The 18,623-nt window shown below is 45.3% G+C and overlaps 7 non-coding genes across 7 annotated transcripts; 4 read left to right on the forward strand and 3 right to left on the reverse strand.

Annotated features, from left to right (window-relative positions):
- The first annotated feature begins 536 nt into the window (after window positions 1–536).
- Window positions 537–608, forward strand: trnae-cuc (transfer RNA glutamic acid (anticodon CUC)). Its single transcript has one exon. It is a non-coding gene; the product is annotated as a tRNA-Glu (tRNA).
- Window positions 609–2,635: 2,027 nt separating this feature from the next.
- On the reverse strand, window positions 2,636–2,707 carry trnaa-ugc (transfer RNA alanine (anticodon UGC)). The gene has a single exon. It is a non-coding gene; the product is annotated as a tRNA-Ala (tRNA).
- Window positions 2,708–2,929: 222 nt separating this feature from the next.
- trnay-gua (transfer RNA tyrosine (anticodon GUA)) lies at window positions 2,930–3,017 on the reverse strand. The gene is given in 2 exon segments: window positions 2,930–2,965; window positions 2,981–3,017. It is a non-coding gene; the product is annotated as a tRNA-Tyr (tRNA).
- A 1,663-nt stretch (window positions 3,018–4,680) lies between these two features.
- On the forward strand, window positions 4,681–4,753 carry trnar-acg (transfer RNA arginine (anticodon ACG)). The gene has a single exon. It is a non-coding gene; the product is annotated as a tRNA-Arg (tRNA).
- A 1,660-nt stretch (window positions 4,754–6,413) lies between these two features.
- trnaq-cug (transfer RNA glutamine (anticodon CUG)) lies at window positions 6,414–6,485 on the reverse strand. Its single transcript has one exon. It is a non-coding gene; the product is annotated as a tRNA-Gln (tRNA).
- A 10,140-nt stretch (window positions 6,486–16,625) lies between these two features.
- On the forward strand, window positions 16,626–16,697 carry trnae-cuc (transfer RNA glutamic acid (anticodon CUC)). The gene has a single exon. It is a non-coding gene; the product is annotated as a tRNA-Glu (tRNA).
- Window positions 16,698–18,224: 1,527 nt separating this feature from the next.
- On the forward strand, window positions 18,225–18,296 carry trnae-cuc (transfer RNA glutamic acid (anticodon CUC)). Its single transcript has one exon. It is a non-coding gene; the product is annotated as a tRNA-Glu (tRNA).
- The last annotated feature ends 327 nt before the right edge of the window (window positions 18,297–18,623 follow it).

The raw sequence follows: 18,623 nt of genomic DNA on the forward strand, positions 1-18,623 counted from the left end.
AAAACTCACACTGGAGAGCTCGGTTTGGAACGGGCTCACCCGAGAGGCAGAAAAGGACCGTTTGACTCGAGTCCTTGAATCTAAATACAAGAAAAAAATCTGTTTTACACACAAATATCATCAGCAGCATGTGAGCTCATGAAGAAAACTGTTTACTTGTGGGCGGATTCTCAGATGTGGGGTCTTCCCTTGTGCTCCTGCGTCAATTGTATCAATAAAGCGTCACTTTCCGTGGGGATCGGTCTCTCAGACACGTCCGGACTCGCTGTCAGCCATCTCCCTGGGTGCTGAGAGAACGAGCTCCTAAAATCTGAAAGCGAAAATAAACCGCGGAAAAATAATCCCTCAAACACCTTCGAGTCTCAATATGCAAAACAAAGTCTTTGTACCAAACAGATCTTATTTTCACTTTCTTACACAGAGCAGCTCTCAGTGTCGCTGCTGTCGCTACTCAGATTGTAAAAGCGTGTCGATCGCTCTCGCTAATCCCAGTTACCGCTGTCTTCTCTTCACACACAGTGAAAGATCCGACCGTCTCCCTGGTGGTCTAGTGGTTAGGATTCGGCGCTCTCACCGCCGCGGCCCGGGTTCGATTCCCGGTCAGGGAAGAGTCACCTTTTCCTCCCTTTGTTATCATCACAGCCTCCCTGGAGATAAAATCAAACACATTTTGAAACCTTTGGAAAGCCAATGTTGCTGTGCCAATTTGTGGATTACGTTTGCACACTTTACCGATAGATAATACTTTCTTAATTTCGGTACAGCCTATACGGCAGTGAAGTGTGGGGTCCCCTCACAGACCGGGCGTACACTTAATGGGACAAACACCCAACAGAAACTCTGCACATGAAGATCTGTAGAAACATCCTCCGTGTGCAGAGAAAAACACCTAACAACGGGTGCAGGCCGAATTAGACCAGTACCCACTATTGATAAACATACAGAAAAGAGTATTAAAGTATTGGCTACACCTAAAAAACAGCGACCAAAATTCACTCCACCACAAAGCCCTGCTGAGCCAAGAGCTGAGCCCAAAACAGAGCCCCCTGAGCCAGCAAGTCTTGAGGCTCACTAGCCCGAGCCACATCAACACTGGCCAGCATCAGGACAGCACTGCTAGAGCACCACAACTCAGACTCAACCACATCACAGCACAGACTTTACTTTACTTTTATTTTATGTTTTGCTCCATGTTAATTTTATTATTTTTATTTGCTTTAGCAACACTGATTGTACCCATCGGTCATGCTAATAAAGCACCTTGAATTGAATTGAATTAATAGCGTTTCGCGCAGGCTAGTAACTGACTAGTAACTAGTAGTTAAACCCTCGCTACCAGGCTGCTGCACGCCTGACTTGTACATATCTGTGAAAACCCTCCCATGTGTTTTTCTATTTTTTTAGGAAATAAACTGTTAAAAGGGAGTCCTGTGTGAGCTCCTCCTGCGCGCACCGGTGACTGCACACGATCAACTGTAAATCTGACAGAACTGGGAGGGATCCGCTGACGTCACCACAGCCTGGCAGAATAGGGACTGTGACGTTAGCGCCGTCAGGAAGTCGAGCAGTGCATTGTGGGAGTTGTAGTTAATAAAACACGGCTACGTCTGTGAGCAGCTATAGCCAGTTCTAATACCCGGCTTCCCGTAAGACAGGGTTACAAGTGCCCAAAAAAAAAAACGGCAACACAAAGAAAAATGAGACAGAAATGCTGTGACATGAAATACTTCTTCCACACTATTTATTGTGCAGCATTTCTATAGATAACGACCTGAAATGCGTGATTGCTCCCAGAAGTTTTTCATGAAGAAGAAAGCCTGTGTATTTCCCGCAATGTGGGGAAAAAGAATAGTTTTCACCAGGCCGCCCTCCACAGAACATTCTACTGTCGTGGTGTTTTTAAGATTTTAGAAAATTCACAAAAAAGTCTCATCAAGAGCTCAACACGCGCTCTCCCCTCAGCGCTGCCCTCTTCCCTAACAACAGATTATTATGAGAACCTATTTCCATTTTGAACACTTTTCACGTGTGACGCTTTTCTGTGTTACTGTTTTTTGATCGTGCACTCATTTTTTGTGTTGCCGTTTTTTCTCTGAGTACTATTTTTAGTTTGTGCACTCTTTTTTGTTTCTGTGTTTGGCACTTCTGGGTCACCGTACGTTTATGACCGACATAATAATGTAATGGAAAAATGCGATTAGAATACCTCAATTGATTTATGAAGAGAAACGATCAAGCCTAAGTCTTTTTCGGGCTTTTGTTCTCCTACATTACCTTTGCTTACTGCCCTGTCTTTCTCACTGCTGAAGAAGGCTCCACGGCCGAAACGTTGTGTTTTTTCTTCTCTTTTCAGCATGGAATAAACCCATTGCTTGTTGCAATTAGTGTTTCGTCAGTCATTGCTGGCAGACAGGAGCAGTGGAACGCAGAGCCCTATCCAGCAGCTCTAGACGGTGCTCGGGGAAGCGCTAAGTCTGTTTCAACACAGGGAGCGAGTATGAGCTCATTCCGGTTCGGTTACTGTCGGACTGGGCATTTGAAGCTCTTTGGATCGCAACGTGAAAAAAAAACTGCCTACAGCGTGCGTCTTACCCAGTGTAGGAAGAGTAGATATCATATTTAGCAAAAGCGTTTTTGGAGATGCCGGGGAATGAACCCGGGGCCTCATACATGCAAAGCATGCGCTCTATCACTGAGCTACATCCCCGACAAGCGCTCAATGTCTTCGGCTGTTTGATAGAGTCTGTGATTACCAGTCACTGACTGCAGCTCTCTGTCAAGACGTGTGACGAGTTTTTAACGGTAAAAACAGGACATTCACACGTCAGTACAATAAACACGGATAACTTTTGCTTCAGCCTTTATTGAGCTTTCGATCAACCTCTGATATTTTTAATTTTCGATGTCAGAAAACAATAAGACAACGCCTTCCTTCGAGCCGGATTCGAACCAGCGACCTAAGGATTCTCAGCGGTTTCCACTACAGTCCTCCGCTCTACGAACTGAGCTATCGAAGGGAAACCAAGCATCTCTTTTCTCACACATTCAGCCCAAATTCGCATTTCGACGTTAGGTTTTGGAAAACGGAGTATGTTGCAATTAACAGGTATTTCTTTCCAAGTAACACACTGGGGATGATGAAACAATGACGCCGCGGAAACTAAAAAGCAAGCAGAAACGGTAATTCTGCGATTCATCCAAGTATTAACATTGGGAATAGAGAGGGGAAACGCGAATCTCCCGGACTCCCAGTATGAGGTGCGGGAGCGACAGGCGTCAACAGTAAAGCAGCAAGCATGGGAATTCAAATTTCATACTTAATACAAGGACTCAAAATCAAAACCAAATCCAAATAATAAAGTCAATTGAACACTTAACGTTTAATAACGCAGAATACCCTTATATCGACAAAGAGGCTTTACTTATATTTTCATTTATTTTTGAATTACAAAGCTGACGGAGCAGTCGTTGACATTCAAACACATGCAAAAAGATTATCTGGTGTATTTTAACAGAAACGCCTTTCTTACTTTAAAAATAACATTAAAATGCCTGGCACATTTAATAATCAGTCGGTTAATTTGTAGGCCATAATTATTACTTTCTATGTCTCGTGTTAAGATATAACTGCCTGGCAGTGTAATGATATTTTTAAAGCAAAGAAAGTCTCCTGTAAACAATGGAAGCTGTAATAAAGGCAAAGGGTGGACACACTAATCAATTAAAGATCTGACATTATATTTAGTTGTGGATGCTTTTGTGTAATTTTCTGTTAAATATATGTTTCCTGGAAGAATTTCTGACATTGAAAAATCAAGTAATTGCACTTAATGACCGTTTTGACTGGAAATTAAATAAACGAAAGGGTAGTCTCTGACTTTTCACAGTACTGAAAGTGCTGTTAATATCTACAGTAGGTCAGTGGGAGTTAGTTATAATAGACATGAACACATTCTGTTAACTACCTTTTCTTCCTTCATTTTTTCGATAGTGGACTCTAGAATGTCCCTCTCCCTGAGGAAATCCATAAGATCCTCCATCCTGCAATTGTGGCCTAGGAAGCACACGTGGGACATTGATTAGTTAGCATAGTGTAATTATCTAGCCTACTGGTAATCCACTGAAGCTCAGCAGCTGTGAGTCTAGTCAGTACCTTGATGGGAGACTTCCTGGGAAAAACTAAGGCTGCTGCTGGAAGAGGTGTTAGTGGGGCCAGCAAGGGGTGCTCACCCTGCGGTCCATGTGGGTCCTAATACCCCAGTATAGTGATGGAGACCCTATACTGTAAACAGGCGCCGTCCTTCGGATGAGACGTAAAACCGAGGTCCTGACTCTCTGTGGTCATCAAAAAAACGCAGGGCTTTTCTTGAAAAGAGTAGGGGTGTAACCCTGGCATCTAAAGTCTGGAAGCTGTGACAGCTGTATTAGGTTTTGGAAGAAAACGGCGTTTCTTTGATGTCGAAATCAAACGGAATTTGAACGTGACACAAACGCACAAGTAATTAGTCTTTCGTCAAAGTCATTGCTGGCAGACAGGAGCAGTAAAAGATATTAGGAGATGTTATTTTAAAAGACAAAATGTAGAAAACACCTGTATCCAAGTCAGAAAAATTGGAGCGGGGCGATGCCGTACTAGTAGCGGCGCTGAGCTCACTGTGGTGCGGTGCAGCTGTATCAGCGGGGCCAGTGGCGCAATGGATAACGCGTCTGACTACGGATCAGAAGATTGTAGGTTCGACTCCTGCCTGGCTCGTGTGTCTTTTAAACACATCGGGCTTCTCTCTAGCATATTGCCTTCTGTTCATTGTTAGTAGCCTTAGCTAATCAAGGCCCGTATCGCCACCAAGAATGATCCAATCACAGCATCCGCTCTCATTCTTGATAGTTTTCTCCAATCGCAGCGCTCCCTGCTGCCAAGTGCCGTGCTGGGAGTTTAATGTAGTTTAATCAGCAGCATGTGAGCTCATGAAGAAAACTAAGTTTACTTGTGGGCGGATTCTCACATATGGAGTCTTCCCTTATGCTCCTGCGTCAATTGTATTAATAAAGCGTCACTTTCCGTCTTTCAGACACGTCTGAACTCGCTCTCCACCATCACCCTACAGTGCTGAGAGAACGATCTCCTAAAATCTGAAAGCGAAAATAAACCACGGAAAAATAATCCTTCAAACACCTTCGAGTCTCAAACCGTCTCACTATACAAACAAATCTTAGTTCCAAGCAGATCTTATTTTCTCTTTCTTACACACAACAGTTCTCAGTGTCGCTGCTGTCGCTACACAGACTGTAAAAGCGTGTCCCAGAGCGCAGAGCAGAGTGTCTGGAGCCCGATGGTTATTGATCGGTGATTGTTAAGCGGGAGGGCGGACGTGTCTGTGAGACCGAAAGCGGACGGAACCGATTGTAGCGCTGAGATGCACAGCAGCTACAGCAGAGCATCGACGTCACAGATACTGTAGTCTCACTCAGACGGGTTTAACATGCAGAAGATCAGAGCGGGGATCTGGAGGATAGCTTTTTAACTCTCGGTTCCATGGTGTAATGGTTAGCCTTCGGGGCTTTGAATCTCGCGATCTGCGTTCAAGTCTCGGTGGGATCTGAACAGTGTATGATTGAGGATCCAGAGTCGAGTTCAGGTAGCTTGCTTGATGAAAGCAGCTCTTTTCCAAATCTGATCTGCTCGCCCAACACGGTTTGCTTTCCTGCTGAAAGAGAGAAGCAGAGTAAGGAAAAACTATTTCAAACTGCTCAACTGAGTGAAACAACAATAACATGGCCTAAGTTTAGACTAATAAAAGAGAGAACTAAAGTCTGGAAGCTGTGACAGCTGTAAAGTCATTGCTGGCAGACAGGAGCAGTAAAAGATGTTCAGAGATGTTATTTTAAAAGACAAAATGTAGAAAACAAGTTAGAAAAGCTGGAGATGGGTTAAGATAAGTTGCTGTGTTGCTGGTGTTTATAGACCACTTCCTACTCCCAGACCAGGACAGCGCAGCGCAGTGCTGGACAGGGATACGTCTCACTCACCAACAACCAAAAATGTGTGCCTCTCCAAGAAGTTGAAATTCCGCTTGATTTCCAATTCAAAGAAAAACCGGTTTCTTCCAAAAACACCATAAAGCTGTCATTTCCCAGGCTCTGCTTCTCTCTTTTAGTGGTAAAGCAGACTTTATTGGGCGAGCAGATCAGAGAGGCGGGAAGGAGCTTCCTTCATCCAACACAGAACCTGAACCTGACTCTGGTATCGTAAAAACACACCTGTAATAAAGCAAACAAAGCCGAAATAAGGAGGAAAATCTCGTACTTAAGTTCAGGAAGTGATCGCTGCTAACCTAACGATACATGAAAGGTTTGAAGTACACATGTAAGATTAACAAAATGCTCACCGAGTAGTAAGAGCGAGCTGAAAAGACAGGTCCCACCGAGATTTGAACTCGGATCGCTGGATTCAGAGTCCAGAGTGCTAACCATTACACCATGGAACCGAGACATTGAGTAGCAGCAGTAGGACACAGAGCCCTATCCAGCAACTCTAGACGGTGCTCTGGGAAGCTCTAAGTCTGTTTCAGCACAGGGAGCGAGTATGAGCTCATTCCGGCTCCCAGCAGCAGGGACGTGCGGAGCGGGGGGCTACAGTGGCCCGAGCCTTTGCCCTTATTGGCTCAAGTGCCCTTTTCTGCTTGTGGAAAAAAAAAGTCCAACCAATTTGATTATTTTCGTCACTCGACGATTCTGCTTCTGTATTTAGCACGGATCTCCCGTTAGAAAAAAACATCTTTGACCTAATTGATCTCACCCGAGCAAAAGTGCCCGCCTCCTGTTCGTTGTAGAAAGCAGGAAAAAAAGCAGCGATAAGCAACGGAGGCTACTACACCTTTCTTGTGTTTAAGAAAGACTATTTTCATTCATCCATTCCAAGTTTGCAAACCGACGAACTCGCCACGTTATTGTCTGCTACATACCTAGCTAGATTTGAGATTTCCTTCAGACGGTTTAGTTAAATGAGTAGACAAGCCAGTCGTTTTGTATTTGATATATACAGCTGCCATGCATATTCTTTGTTGTATAAATATGGTTCAATCACAGAAACAGGAGAGCAGGTCTTCAGAAAAAAAAGAGAAAGAATTTAGGGAGGCAGCTAAAGGGAGTACATCGCTTCATAACTGGGTCACAACTGGCGGCAGACGAACAGGTAAGTGGTCATCAAGAGGTCCAGTTCCTTCTTCTACATGCTACGTTCGCCTCAATAACACAAGATTCCTGTTTGGAACGGACTCGCTCGAGAGAGAGAAAAGGACCGTTGAACTCGAGTCCTTGTATCTAAATACAAGAAGACAATCTGTTTTACACGCCAATATCACCAGCAGCATGTGAGCTCCTGAAGAAAACTAAGTTTACTTGTGGGCGGATTCTCACATGTGGGGTCTTTCCTTGTGCTCCTGCGTCAATTGTATCAGTAAAGCGTCACTTTCCGTGGGGATCGGTCTCTCAGACACTTCCCGACTCGCTGTCAGCCATTTCCCTGGGTGCTGAGAGAATGATCTCCTAAAATCTGAAAGCGAAAATAAACCACGGAAATATTATCCTTCAAACACCTTCGAGTCTCAAACCGTCTCGCTATGCAAGCAAATCTTAGTTCCAAGCAGATCTTATTTTCTCTTTCTTACACACAGCAGCTCTGAGTGTCGCTGCTGTCGCTACACAGACTGTAAAAGCGTGTCGATCGCTCTCTGTGTCCTACTAAGATTACCGGCACGAATCCCAGTTACAGCTGCCTTTCTCTTCACACACAGTAAGAGACCTGACCGTCTCCCTGGTGGTCTAGTAGTTAGGATTCGGCGCTCTCCACCGCGGCCTGGGTTCGACTTCAGGTCAGGGAAGAGTCTCCTTTTCCTTCCTTTCTGTCATTACAGCTTCACTGGACACTGAAGATCCGTAGCTTCTTCTTCTTTTTCTTTTTCACAGCCTTAGTCCCAGACTGTCCTGGGGTCAGCTGCTTTGGTTGCTCTTCTCCACTTGTCTCTGTCGAGCACATCTTCCTCACTCACTTCACATACCTCCATATCTTTTCTCACACAATCTATCCATCTCTTTCTAGGCCTGCCTCTTCCCCTGTTACCTTCCACCTCAAATTCCATTACCCTCTTTGTTACTTCCTCAACGTCCCTCCTCATGATATGTCCATACCACCGTAACCTTGCCTCTCGCATCTTCTCAACTACATCCACCACCCTACATCGTCTACGGATTTCTTCATTTCTGATCTTCTCCTTCATTGAAATCTGCAGAATCCATCTCAACATCCTCATTTCAGTTCTTCTCATCAAGTTCTCTTCCTTCTTTCCAACTTCCAAGCATTCAGCTCCATATAGTGGTACAGGTCTAATCACAGTCTTGTACATTTTGCACTTTAACTTTCTAGGAATTTTCCTGTCACAGATTATTCCAGTTATTTTCCTCCACTTGTTCCATCCAGCTTTCACTCTTTGTTTTACTGCCTCCAGTGTTTCTCCTCCCTTTACCAGTTTTATTCCAATGTATTTAAAGCCATCAACCTGTTTCAGTTTTCCTCCATTTGTCTCCTCAACATTGGTCATAGTATCTCCTCTTCTCTCCATTACCATTATTTCAGATTTTTCTGCATTCATTTTCAGTCCACCCTTTTCCAGACTCCTCTGCCATTTGAACACTTTCTCCTGTAGTTCTACTTCTGAATCTGCCATCAGTGCCACATGATCAGCAAAGATGAGTTCCCAAGGCACTTCTGTTCTTACCTCCTCTGTCAGTGTGTCAATAATGTTTATAAAAAGGAAAGGACTTAGTGCTGATACTTGGTGTACTCCAACTGTGATTTCAAACTCTTTTGTCTCTCCCCGTTATGTGACCACCTTCGTAGTTGAATCTCTATAGGTTTTATTCCTAGAACATCTTCATATTAAAGTATCCGAAAGCAACTGTAGCGCTTCCCCGAGCACCATCTAGAGCTGTTGGATAGGGCTCGGCGTCCTACTGCTCCTGTCTGCCAGCAATAGCTTTGACTAAAGCCTAATTCCTTGTGCGCTTCCTTCTGGCAACGACCGGCAAAACTGCAGTAAGCACAGGTTGAAAACATCCGCTGGTTCAAATCAAATCAAAGTTTATTTATCAAATGCACAACAATACAGCGTGCTGCAGTAGTTGCTGGCAATGAAATGTCTTTTCTGCGGGCTCACAAAAATCACAAGAATCACAAAATTAAGGTTACGAAAATAAGGTTACATAATAATAGAAAATAATGTAATGAAATATTGGTTGCTAAAAAAACAGATTTTTTTCGGATGGAACCGTTTGTAGGGCTCAGATGTACAGCGGCTACCGCAGAGCATCAGCGTCACACAGACACCGGAGTCTCACTCAGACAGATTGAACACGCAGAAGATCACATTATCACATCATCACAGAATTTCATGGTGACACATAGAAGGTGAAAAGCGCACAAGTAATTAGTCTTTCATCAAAGCCATTGCTGGCAGACAGGAGCAGTAAAAGACATTAGATGTTATTTTAAAAGACAACATGTAGAAAACACCTGTAAGCAAGTTAGAGAAATCGGAAGAGCGGTTGGTAGAGCGGAGGACTGTCGCGGAAACCGCTGGGAATCCTTAGGTCGCTGTTTCGAATCCGCCTTGAAGGAAGGCGTTGTTGTGTTGTTCTCTGATATCGAAATTAAAAAGAGCGAATCTCAGAGGTTCATCGAAAGCTCAATAACGGCTGAAGCAAAAGTTAACGGTGTTAATCTATTGATACCAGCAGTAACTTCGAACCTGTTACTGCCAAAATAAAGCTACGGTGCCTTATCGGGAGTAGCAAAAGAAGTTCTCGATGATATGTCAAGATGTAAAAGGGGAAAAAACCCCAGCCTCATGGACCAGCAGCAACCCTCATTGTATAAGGCCGTTGTTTTGTTGTTTTGTTATTTTTAAAGTAAGAACGGCGTTTCTTTTAAAATACGCCAGATAGTCTTTTTGCATGTGTTTGAATATCAAGGACTGCTTCCTCTGCTTTGTAATTCAAAAATGGATAAAAATACAAGTAAAGCCTCTTTGTCGCTATGAGGGCGTTTTGCGCTATTACATGTTCGGTGTTGTTACGGATTCGGCCAGTGAAACCGAAACCAAGTAATGAACCCACTTGCAGGAGCCGATAGAGACAAGTCGTGATCCAAATACCGTAGACGAAGGAGAGAGCCGAGAGTCCAGGGGAAGCCAGAGATCCAAACTGGGAGAGAGCAATCGAAGCCGAGCCGTAATCCAAAAAACGTAGTAAAAGGGGAGAAACCAAAGTCGGAACCAGAACAGTACGAAAAGGTAGAGGGCGTAGCGCAACTAAGTAGCTCGAAAGGAAAACCAATACTGAGCGAGGAGGTAGGGAAAGACTAATGCTTAAATATAAGAAGAGACGGAGGTGTGGTGGTGAAAGCGTACACTGATAGGTAGACTAATGAACTAAGTCTACGCCTTCTTCTGCCTTTTTCGTTGCCTTGAGGCAGGGATCGTAACAGGTGTTCTACTGAAGTGGTTTTGATTTTGAGTCCTTGTACTGATTGTTTTTTTGTGTGTGTCCGCCGTGACACAGTAGCGTTCAGCAGCCTAAGTAATTGTTGCTTAACCTCTGTGTGAGTGTGAGAGAGAGACAGTATGTATCATAAGGTTCCGCTAATTCTGCTGATTATACCGATCGAGGATTGCATTGTAAATTGGAGGGTGAGCACAAAGAGGTTCTTAAGCTTCCCCTGCAAACTTATTAAAAGGTTTGGAATGCATGAATAACATTAAGATAATACTGACGGATAGATGCGAGTGTGCATTTTACAGATAACTATTCAGATCGCCTCTAAAGATCTTTGGTTTTAAGTTTCTAAGGCACGTTTTCCTTTTCTTTCCGTACCGTGACACGCTGTTGCCAAACGTTTAACTGTGGGATACCATCGCGACAAGCCCTCCGCAGCATGTCATGATAGGGACCCCATGTACAGTATATCGCATGTATATCGAGGCAGTGTATATCACGACTGGCGCCTTGCTTCCATGCAACCCTGATAGCGCTGTCGCAACAAAGGTCTTATATCCGGACATGCTATACCCAGATAGGACGTGTAGCGATATATGGACTTTGTGTCGCGACATGGGGTCAGCATATCCTGTCAGGGTATGTCCTATCGCAACATATGGACTCCATGTCGCGACATGAGGGCAGGGCACTTTTGTTGGGGTATTTCATATCGCAATATGAGGGCTCTATGTCCCGACGTAGGGGCAGGGCACTCTTGTCGGGGTATGTCGTATCGCGATATGCGGGCTTCATGTCGCGACATGGGGGCGGGGCACTTTTGTCGGGGTATGTCATATTGCGATATGCGGGCTTCATGTCGCGACATGCGGGCGGGGCACTTTTGTCGGGTAAGTCATATCGCGATATGCGGTCTCCATGTCGTGACATGGTGCGGGGCACTTTTGTCGAGGTATGTCATATCGTGATATATGGACTTAATGTCACGAGTGGCGCCATGACAGTGGTGGGCCAGTCGCAATGGGTATCGCGATGTGATCGTGATGCCCGCACTCCTATCGTGACATGCTATCGGAGTCGTGACCTCGCTGTGGATGCCATGATGTTCTTTGTCTGCTATTCACTTTTGACCTCATTGCGACTTCTCTTCGAATGATCAGTAATTGGAAACCAATGCATGTGTTACTGTGTATACAGCGTGCTCCGAACACTGACACAGTTACAAAGTGCACAGCTGCTGAAGTCACAATCCCACTGTTCACACTCCCTGCCCCCTTGGTTGTTAGTATATAATTCATCTCAGGATCTCATACATGGCTGGGCAGCTTGATCCACACCTCCACCACTTTTTTTGTAAAGAAGTGCCTCTGTTCTCTGTTTGAAATGGGTCATTCAGACAAACAGAAATTGAATGATAATTTATACATATTAAGTTCAACTTGTTGCACTAGTCTGTCCTGCTTTAAAAGTAATTTCTAAGACATTTGTAAGATGATGATAATAAGATTAATTATTTTTAAAAGGTAATAAGATTCAAACCATCATGAGGAAGAGAGTCAGACAGTGCCACTTGTCTGTCCACTGTATCATTACAGGCCTGTGTGGGCTTGAATTCCACATAGTCCCTTTGGCATCTATTCTGAATGATGGGTTTTTAAATGTCTAACTTATTATTATTATGGGCTGTGGGAGCCCATCAGATAAGAGTTTCACTTATCACTTTATTCACAGTCAGACAAAAGGAAACTGATAGAACTCTTTGCTGTGGACACCTACTGTATGAACCTCCCCTAAATCTCTAAATGGTCAGATTTCACTGAATGACAGCTAGTTTCACCTATCAGAGCGCTCCTTTCACATTGAGCGTTAGATCCCACTCACTCATTCTTTTTTTCTGTGGTTATTATTTGGATTCAGGTCCAGATACTTGACAAGAGTTTTTGCAGCTACTTAGTAAGAACATTGGGTTTTTGATACTTTGTGATTTAACAAGGTTTTACATTTACGATATGAGGTTTTTACTGTAAAAATTGCAAATAAGCAGTTTGTGATCTTTGAAAAGAGTGCATCTTTTTAATGTATAATCAGAAAAATATATCTTATAAAAATGAAGGAAAAGTTCTTTTGTTTCTTACGATCTATAGTTTGTGGTGCTGTCTTTCAATTTTCCTGCAAAAGTTGATTAAATCTACAAGTGAAGCTCTATATGCTTTCATTTATGAACTCAATGCTGGGTCATAAATTTGTTGTTTTTTTTTAAATAGTGATTTTAGTCTCAACAGAGCCTACAGTCCCGATTGTGCTGGGAGTCCTGTCTGTGATTGTGGTGGTTGTTTCTGCTGCACTGTGCTACTGGAAACATTTGAGAGACAAGAACAAAGAAGGTAAGAGTCTACAGTATTTTTTAGTGCATCCCTAATCGATAAGAGGATCTCATCCAGATGTTTCTTGGAAGAAGCCAGGACATCGGCTTCAATGACTAGCTCAGCAACACTGTCCCACACTCCCACCACCATTTGTGTAAAGAAGCGCTACCTGATCACAGTTTTAAATGCTCTTCCACACAGTGTCCACTTCTGTCCTTTGCTTGAGTTTTCACTGTTGAAAACAGAAGAATCCCTGGGTTGAGGGCTGAAGCTTGAGAATTTTGATCTCTCGTATCCGGTCCACACTAGTCTTCTCAATTCAACACCAGATATGTCCTGTTTCTTAGGAACCTCAGTGTAGAACATTCCTTTAAACTCTGATGTTCTCAGCACTGATCAGCAACATTATTAAAAAAATATGCAATATTCTAAATTAGGGACGGTAGAACGCTGGCCTGTGATTACTTCTCCTCTCTCTCACTGTGCCTCCTGTCCTGTTGCGTACGTTTATTACAGATTGATTCCCTCTTGTCTCCTCTCTCTCGCTGTGTTAAGGTCCTCACAGTGATGTCGTGTACGCTGACGTACAGCTCAGCTCCTCCCAGCCCCGGACTCCGGGGTCAGCTCCCAGCCCAAAGCCGGTGAGTCACTGTCTCTGTCCGACTGCTGTCCCGACTGGTAACCGACTGTCCTGCTCTCAGAGCTCAGTTTGACACTCCCTGACCTCTGCCATTGATGGGTTGAGGCAGCCCAGTCTCCTCTGGAACAGTGGGGCTGAGACTGAGAAGGGGTTTGATCCAGGCAGAGAAAGGTTGAACCCAGGGGCCTGTTTCATACTCATTGGTGAAACAAGGACACAGGGTCACAATCAGAAACCAAAGGGGAATTAGTTTAGGATTAGTTTAAGATTTGCTCAGCTACAAAAAGCTACAAATAATAATTGCTTACACTTATATAGGTTTTTCTAGACACTCCACTCAAAGCACTGTACAGGTAATGGGGACTCCCCTCCACCACCACCAATGTGCAGCCCCACATGGATGATGCGACGGCAGCCATATTGTGCTAGTACACTCACCACACACCAGCTCTCAGTGGGGAGGAGAGCAGAGTAATGAAGCCAATTCATAGATGGGGATTATTAGGAGGCCATGCTTGGTAAGGGCCAATGGGAAATTTGGCCAGGAGACTGGGGTTACACTCCTGCTCTTTTCAAGAAACACCCTGGGATTTTTAATGACCACAGAGAGTCGGGACCTCGGTTTTACATCTCATCCAAAGGACAGCGTCTGTTTGCAGTATAGTGTCCTCGTCACTATACTGGGGCATTAGGACCCACATGGACAGCAGGGTGAGTGCCCCTGCTGGCCCCACTAACACCTCTTCCAGCTGCAACCTTAGTTTTTCGCAGGAGGTCTCCCATCCAGGTACTGACCAGGCTTACAGCTGCGGAGCTTCAGTGGGTTGCAAGTTGTGAGTTGCAGAGCGATATGGCTACTGGCTTAATAAGCAGGATGGGTCAAATGGCCTCCTCTCATTTGCAGACAGTGCAATTAGTCTCCTGCTCTTTCTCCACAGACATGCCTGGTTATCATTGACTGATGGAGCTCTAGTCCAGTCTTATCTTCCAGTCTCTGACAGGCCATAGTTGACGATCATGTGCTCATACTTTAGCTCCTGTGCTCGGTGTCTCACCCTGACTCTCTCTCGGCAGGATGCTGACGAGCCCTGTGTCTATGCTGTCATTAACACTTAATCTCCTGCCTCGCCCCACCTCATGAGGGTCCGGAAGATGACACTCTTCCTGGATCACTGAAGGTCAAAGGTCAAGGTCAGCATCTCCTGGTGCAGCACACCGGGTGTGGTCTCATGTCAAACTGCAGAGGACTCTGGGAGCCGGCGTGAGATCATATTGAGTGCCGTCCGCCAGCGAGGGGCCCAGTGGAAAATAGTCAGACTGGACAAGTGGTCGCCGCAGTCCCATTATTCCTAAAATGTGTGTCCTAAGCTTGGCCAAAGATCACAGTCGTTGAGTTTGAAACGCCGCTGCAACAGGAATGGTTCCCAGTGCACCACCCGTTCCAGAAACTGCAGGTCACTTTCAGACATTGTGGTAGACTTGCGCCTCTGGATTTTCTGTTTTCTCTGCAGCAGTGTGAGTCTAAAGCAGTAGTGCTTGAATTAGAGCATGGTAGTTTATCCACTACTTGTGACTTCTGTCAACATCCTTTCATTATTCTGCTTAAATAGCCACAGAGGCTGGAAACAGTAGTGGGACAGTAGTGCTGTTGTAATATAATAACCTTCGCCCTCCTCTTCCTCATCCCCTGCCCCACACTGACTGAGGCTCTGTGTCCAGTAAGGCTCCTGCTACATCACCATCGTCAAGCCATGATCTACTGCATGACATGGTCCACTCAGGGGCCCTTATTCATTAAAGAGAGATATCTGGGTTCCTTCGCCTTCCTCCTCCTCGCTCCCAGCACACAGACCCCTCTCCCTCCTCCAGCCGCCTGTTCCTGCTTCACCTCTCAGAAACTCTGATGCACTGGGAGCCTTATCTACCTGTGCTCAAGCACCGACTGACTGACGGGTGAACACTTGTGTACCTGTGAGGACAGGGGAGGGGAACAGGGCTGGAGGTATTCATGGCCGGGGAGCAGGAAACCAGGCCCTGACTGGAGCAGAGTGCTCAGGGTGCCGAGAGCTGACATTGTCCACCACTGTCCTCCTCCAGCTGCTTGTTCCTGCTCCATCGCTCAGCAGCACTAACGCACTGGTGACCCTGAATACTGTACCTGTGCTCACGTAGGGATTGATCGTTGAGCACTTGTGCACCTGTGAGGTGAGGTTGCACACACATGGGATGGGTTTTTTTCAGCTGTGAAACGAATGAATTCCTCTTGTTTCACACGTCTCACATGAATGGTTTGTGTACCAGCTGCAGAGATCTGCAGGCACTGCTTTGCACATTCATTGTGCCTGACATTTACATTTCGTGTGGACACAATCAAAATGATCTAGTGATTTGCAAAGCATGCAGCAAAGAGAAGATGCATCTTTTGAGGAACAGGAGTTTTAAGCAATGACTCCTGTTCTATGAAAACCTGTGTGGTGTGGCAATATCTGTACAGGGGGAGAGGAAAGAGATGAGAGAGACACAGAGGAAGAAGAAGGGGGTTGTCTCGAGCTGTGCTCTCAGGTTGTGATCAGGGGAGAGCTGTATTAGAGTAAACAAGAGTGAGACAGAGAGAGGAAGAGCAGGGTTATCTCGAGCTGAGCTCTCAAGTTGCAGTCAGGGTCTGGCAGGACGAAGTCTGTGAGCCACGCTCTAGGGATGTGGTCAGGCGCAAAGGTGTGTCAGACTGAACGGTTCCTGGTTTCGCCCAGGCCAGAGGTATAGTCGTGGATCGACCAGTTGCTATAAGAGCTCTATGAAGCCGTAAGTGCCGCGTTCACCAGCTTCACTGAGCTGTGATTGTCCGCCCTTGCCCCGCTAGCAGAGTGTGCGCTATTATCGCTACATAGACTGAATGAGAATCCAGCAGATCTTATTTACTCTTTCTTACACACAGCAGCTCTCAGTGTCGCTGCTGTCGCTACACAGACTGTAAAAGCGTGTCGATCGCTCTCTGTGTCCTTTTAAGACCACCGGCGTGAATCCCAGTTACCGCTGTCTTCTCTTCACACACAATGAGAAAGCCAACCATCTCCCTGGTGGTCTAGTGGTTAGGATTCAGCGCTCTCACCGCCGCGGCCCGGGTTCGATTCCCGGTCAGGGAATGGTCTTCATTTTGTTTTGTTTTTTAAATCCGCTTAGGAGCAATGAACTTGAACAAAATGCACCTAATATTTTAATCCTGTTGAAACCTTTGTAACAGAGTGAATGAATGAATTTGTTTCTGTGTTTTTCACGCAGATTTCACGAGAACAGGGTAAGAACGTGAATAAAAATACATTTGTGTGGCAGTCTCTAATCTACAGAAGCTGCTGTTTTGTTCCGGAAGTAATTTGTTTACAGTTCCTAAAACGAAAATAAAGGTCATAACTCAGGTTCTACGGAGATTTGAACTCGGATCGCTGGATTCAGAGTCCACAGTGCTAACCATTACACCATAGAACCAAGACTTAAGCATAGAAGCTACAGGTTCCCACTATGATCATCTGCGTGTTCAACCTGCCTCCGTGAGACTCCGGTGTCTATGTGACGTCGATGCTCCGCTGTAGCCGCTGTGCATCTGAGCCCCACAAACGGTTCCGTCCGCTTTCAGTCTCACAGACACGTCCGCACTCCCGCTTAACAATCACCGATCAATAACCATCGGGCTCCAGACACTCCGCTCCTGCGCTCTGAGTCATTTGTGAGAGGAAAGAGCGCTCAAGTAGTTGCGTTGAAACACACTCTTTAGGTGCGCCAGTGGTGTAGAGGTATCATGCAAGATTCCCATTTCGCGACCCGGGTTCGATTCCCGGCTGGCACATAAAACCATGGCTTCTTTTAAACCTTCACAAAGCAACGCAAAATATTGTTATTTTAATAACAATGGATTACGAATGCAGTTTATCGCAAGACTCTGGTGGACGGACACAGAGCCCTATCCAGCAGCTCTAGACGGTGCTCGGGGAAGCGCTTAGTCTGTTTCAGCACAGGGAGCGAGTATGAGCTCAGTCCGGCTCGGTTACTGTCGGACTGACCAGCAGCTTCACAGGATTGTTACTGTTGGTCCGATACGCTGCTTCCATCTCACTAAAAACTCACACTGGAGAGCTCGGTTTGGAACGGGCTCACCCGAGAGGCAGAAAAGGACCGTTTGACTCGAGTCCTTGAATCTAAATACAAGAAAAAAATCTGTTTTATACACAAATATCATCAGCAGCATGTGAGCTCATGAAGAAAACTGTTTACTTGTGGGCGGATTCTCACATGTGGGGTCTTCCCTTGTGCTCCTGCGTCAGTTGTATCAGTAAAGCGTCACTTTCCGTGGGGATCGGTCTCTCAGACACGTCCGGACTCGCTGTCAACCCTCACCCTGCGGTGCTGAGAGAACGAGCTCCTAAAATCTGAAAGCGAAAATAAACCACGGAAAAATAATCCCTCAAACACCTTCGAGTCTCAATATGCAAAACAAAGTCTATGTACCAAACAGATCTTATTTTCACTTTCTTACACAGAGCAGCTCTCAGTGTCGCTGCTGTCGCTACACAGACTGTAAAAGTGTGTCGATCGCTCTCTGTGTCCTATTAAGATCACCGGCGCGAATCCCAGTTACCACTGTCTTCTCTTCACACACAGTGAGAGACCCGACCGTCTCCCCGGTGGTCTAGTGGTTAGGATTCGGCGCTCTCACCACCGCGGCCCGGGTTCGATTCCCGGTCAGGGAAGAGTCCCCTTTTCCTCCCTTTGTTATCATCACAGCCTCCCTGGAGATAAAATCGAACACATTTTGAAACCTTTGGAAAGCCAATGTTGCTGTGCCAATTTGTGGATTAGGTTTGCACACTTTACCGATAGATAATACTTTCTTACTTTCGGTACTGCCTATACGGCAGTGAAGTGTGGGGTCCCCTCACAGACCGGGCGTACACTCAATGGGACAAACACCCAACAGAAACTCTGCACATGACGATCTGTAGAAAAATCCTTTACTTTTATTTTATGTTTTGCTCCATGTTAATTTAATTATTTTTATTTGCTTTAGCAACACCGAT

The sequence above is a fragment of the Atractosteus spatula genome, chromosome 6 (genome assembly GCF_055471065.1).
Source record: "Atractosteus spatula isolate fAtrSpa1 chromosome 6, fAtrSpa1.hap1, whole genome shotgun sequence".
Lineage (NCBI taxonomy): Eukaryota > Metazoa > Chordata > Actinopteri > Semionotiformes > Lepisosteidae > Atractosteus > Atractosteus spatula.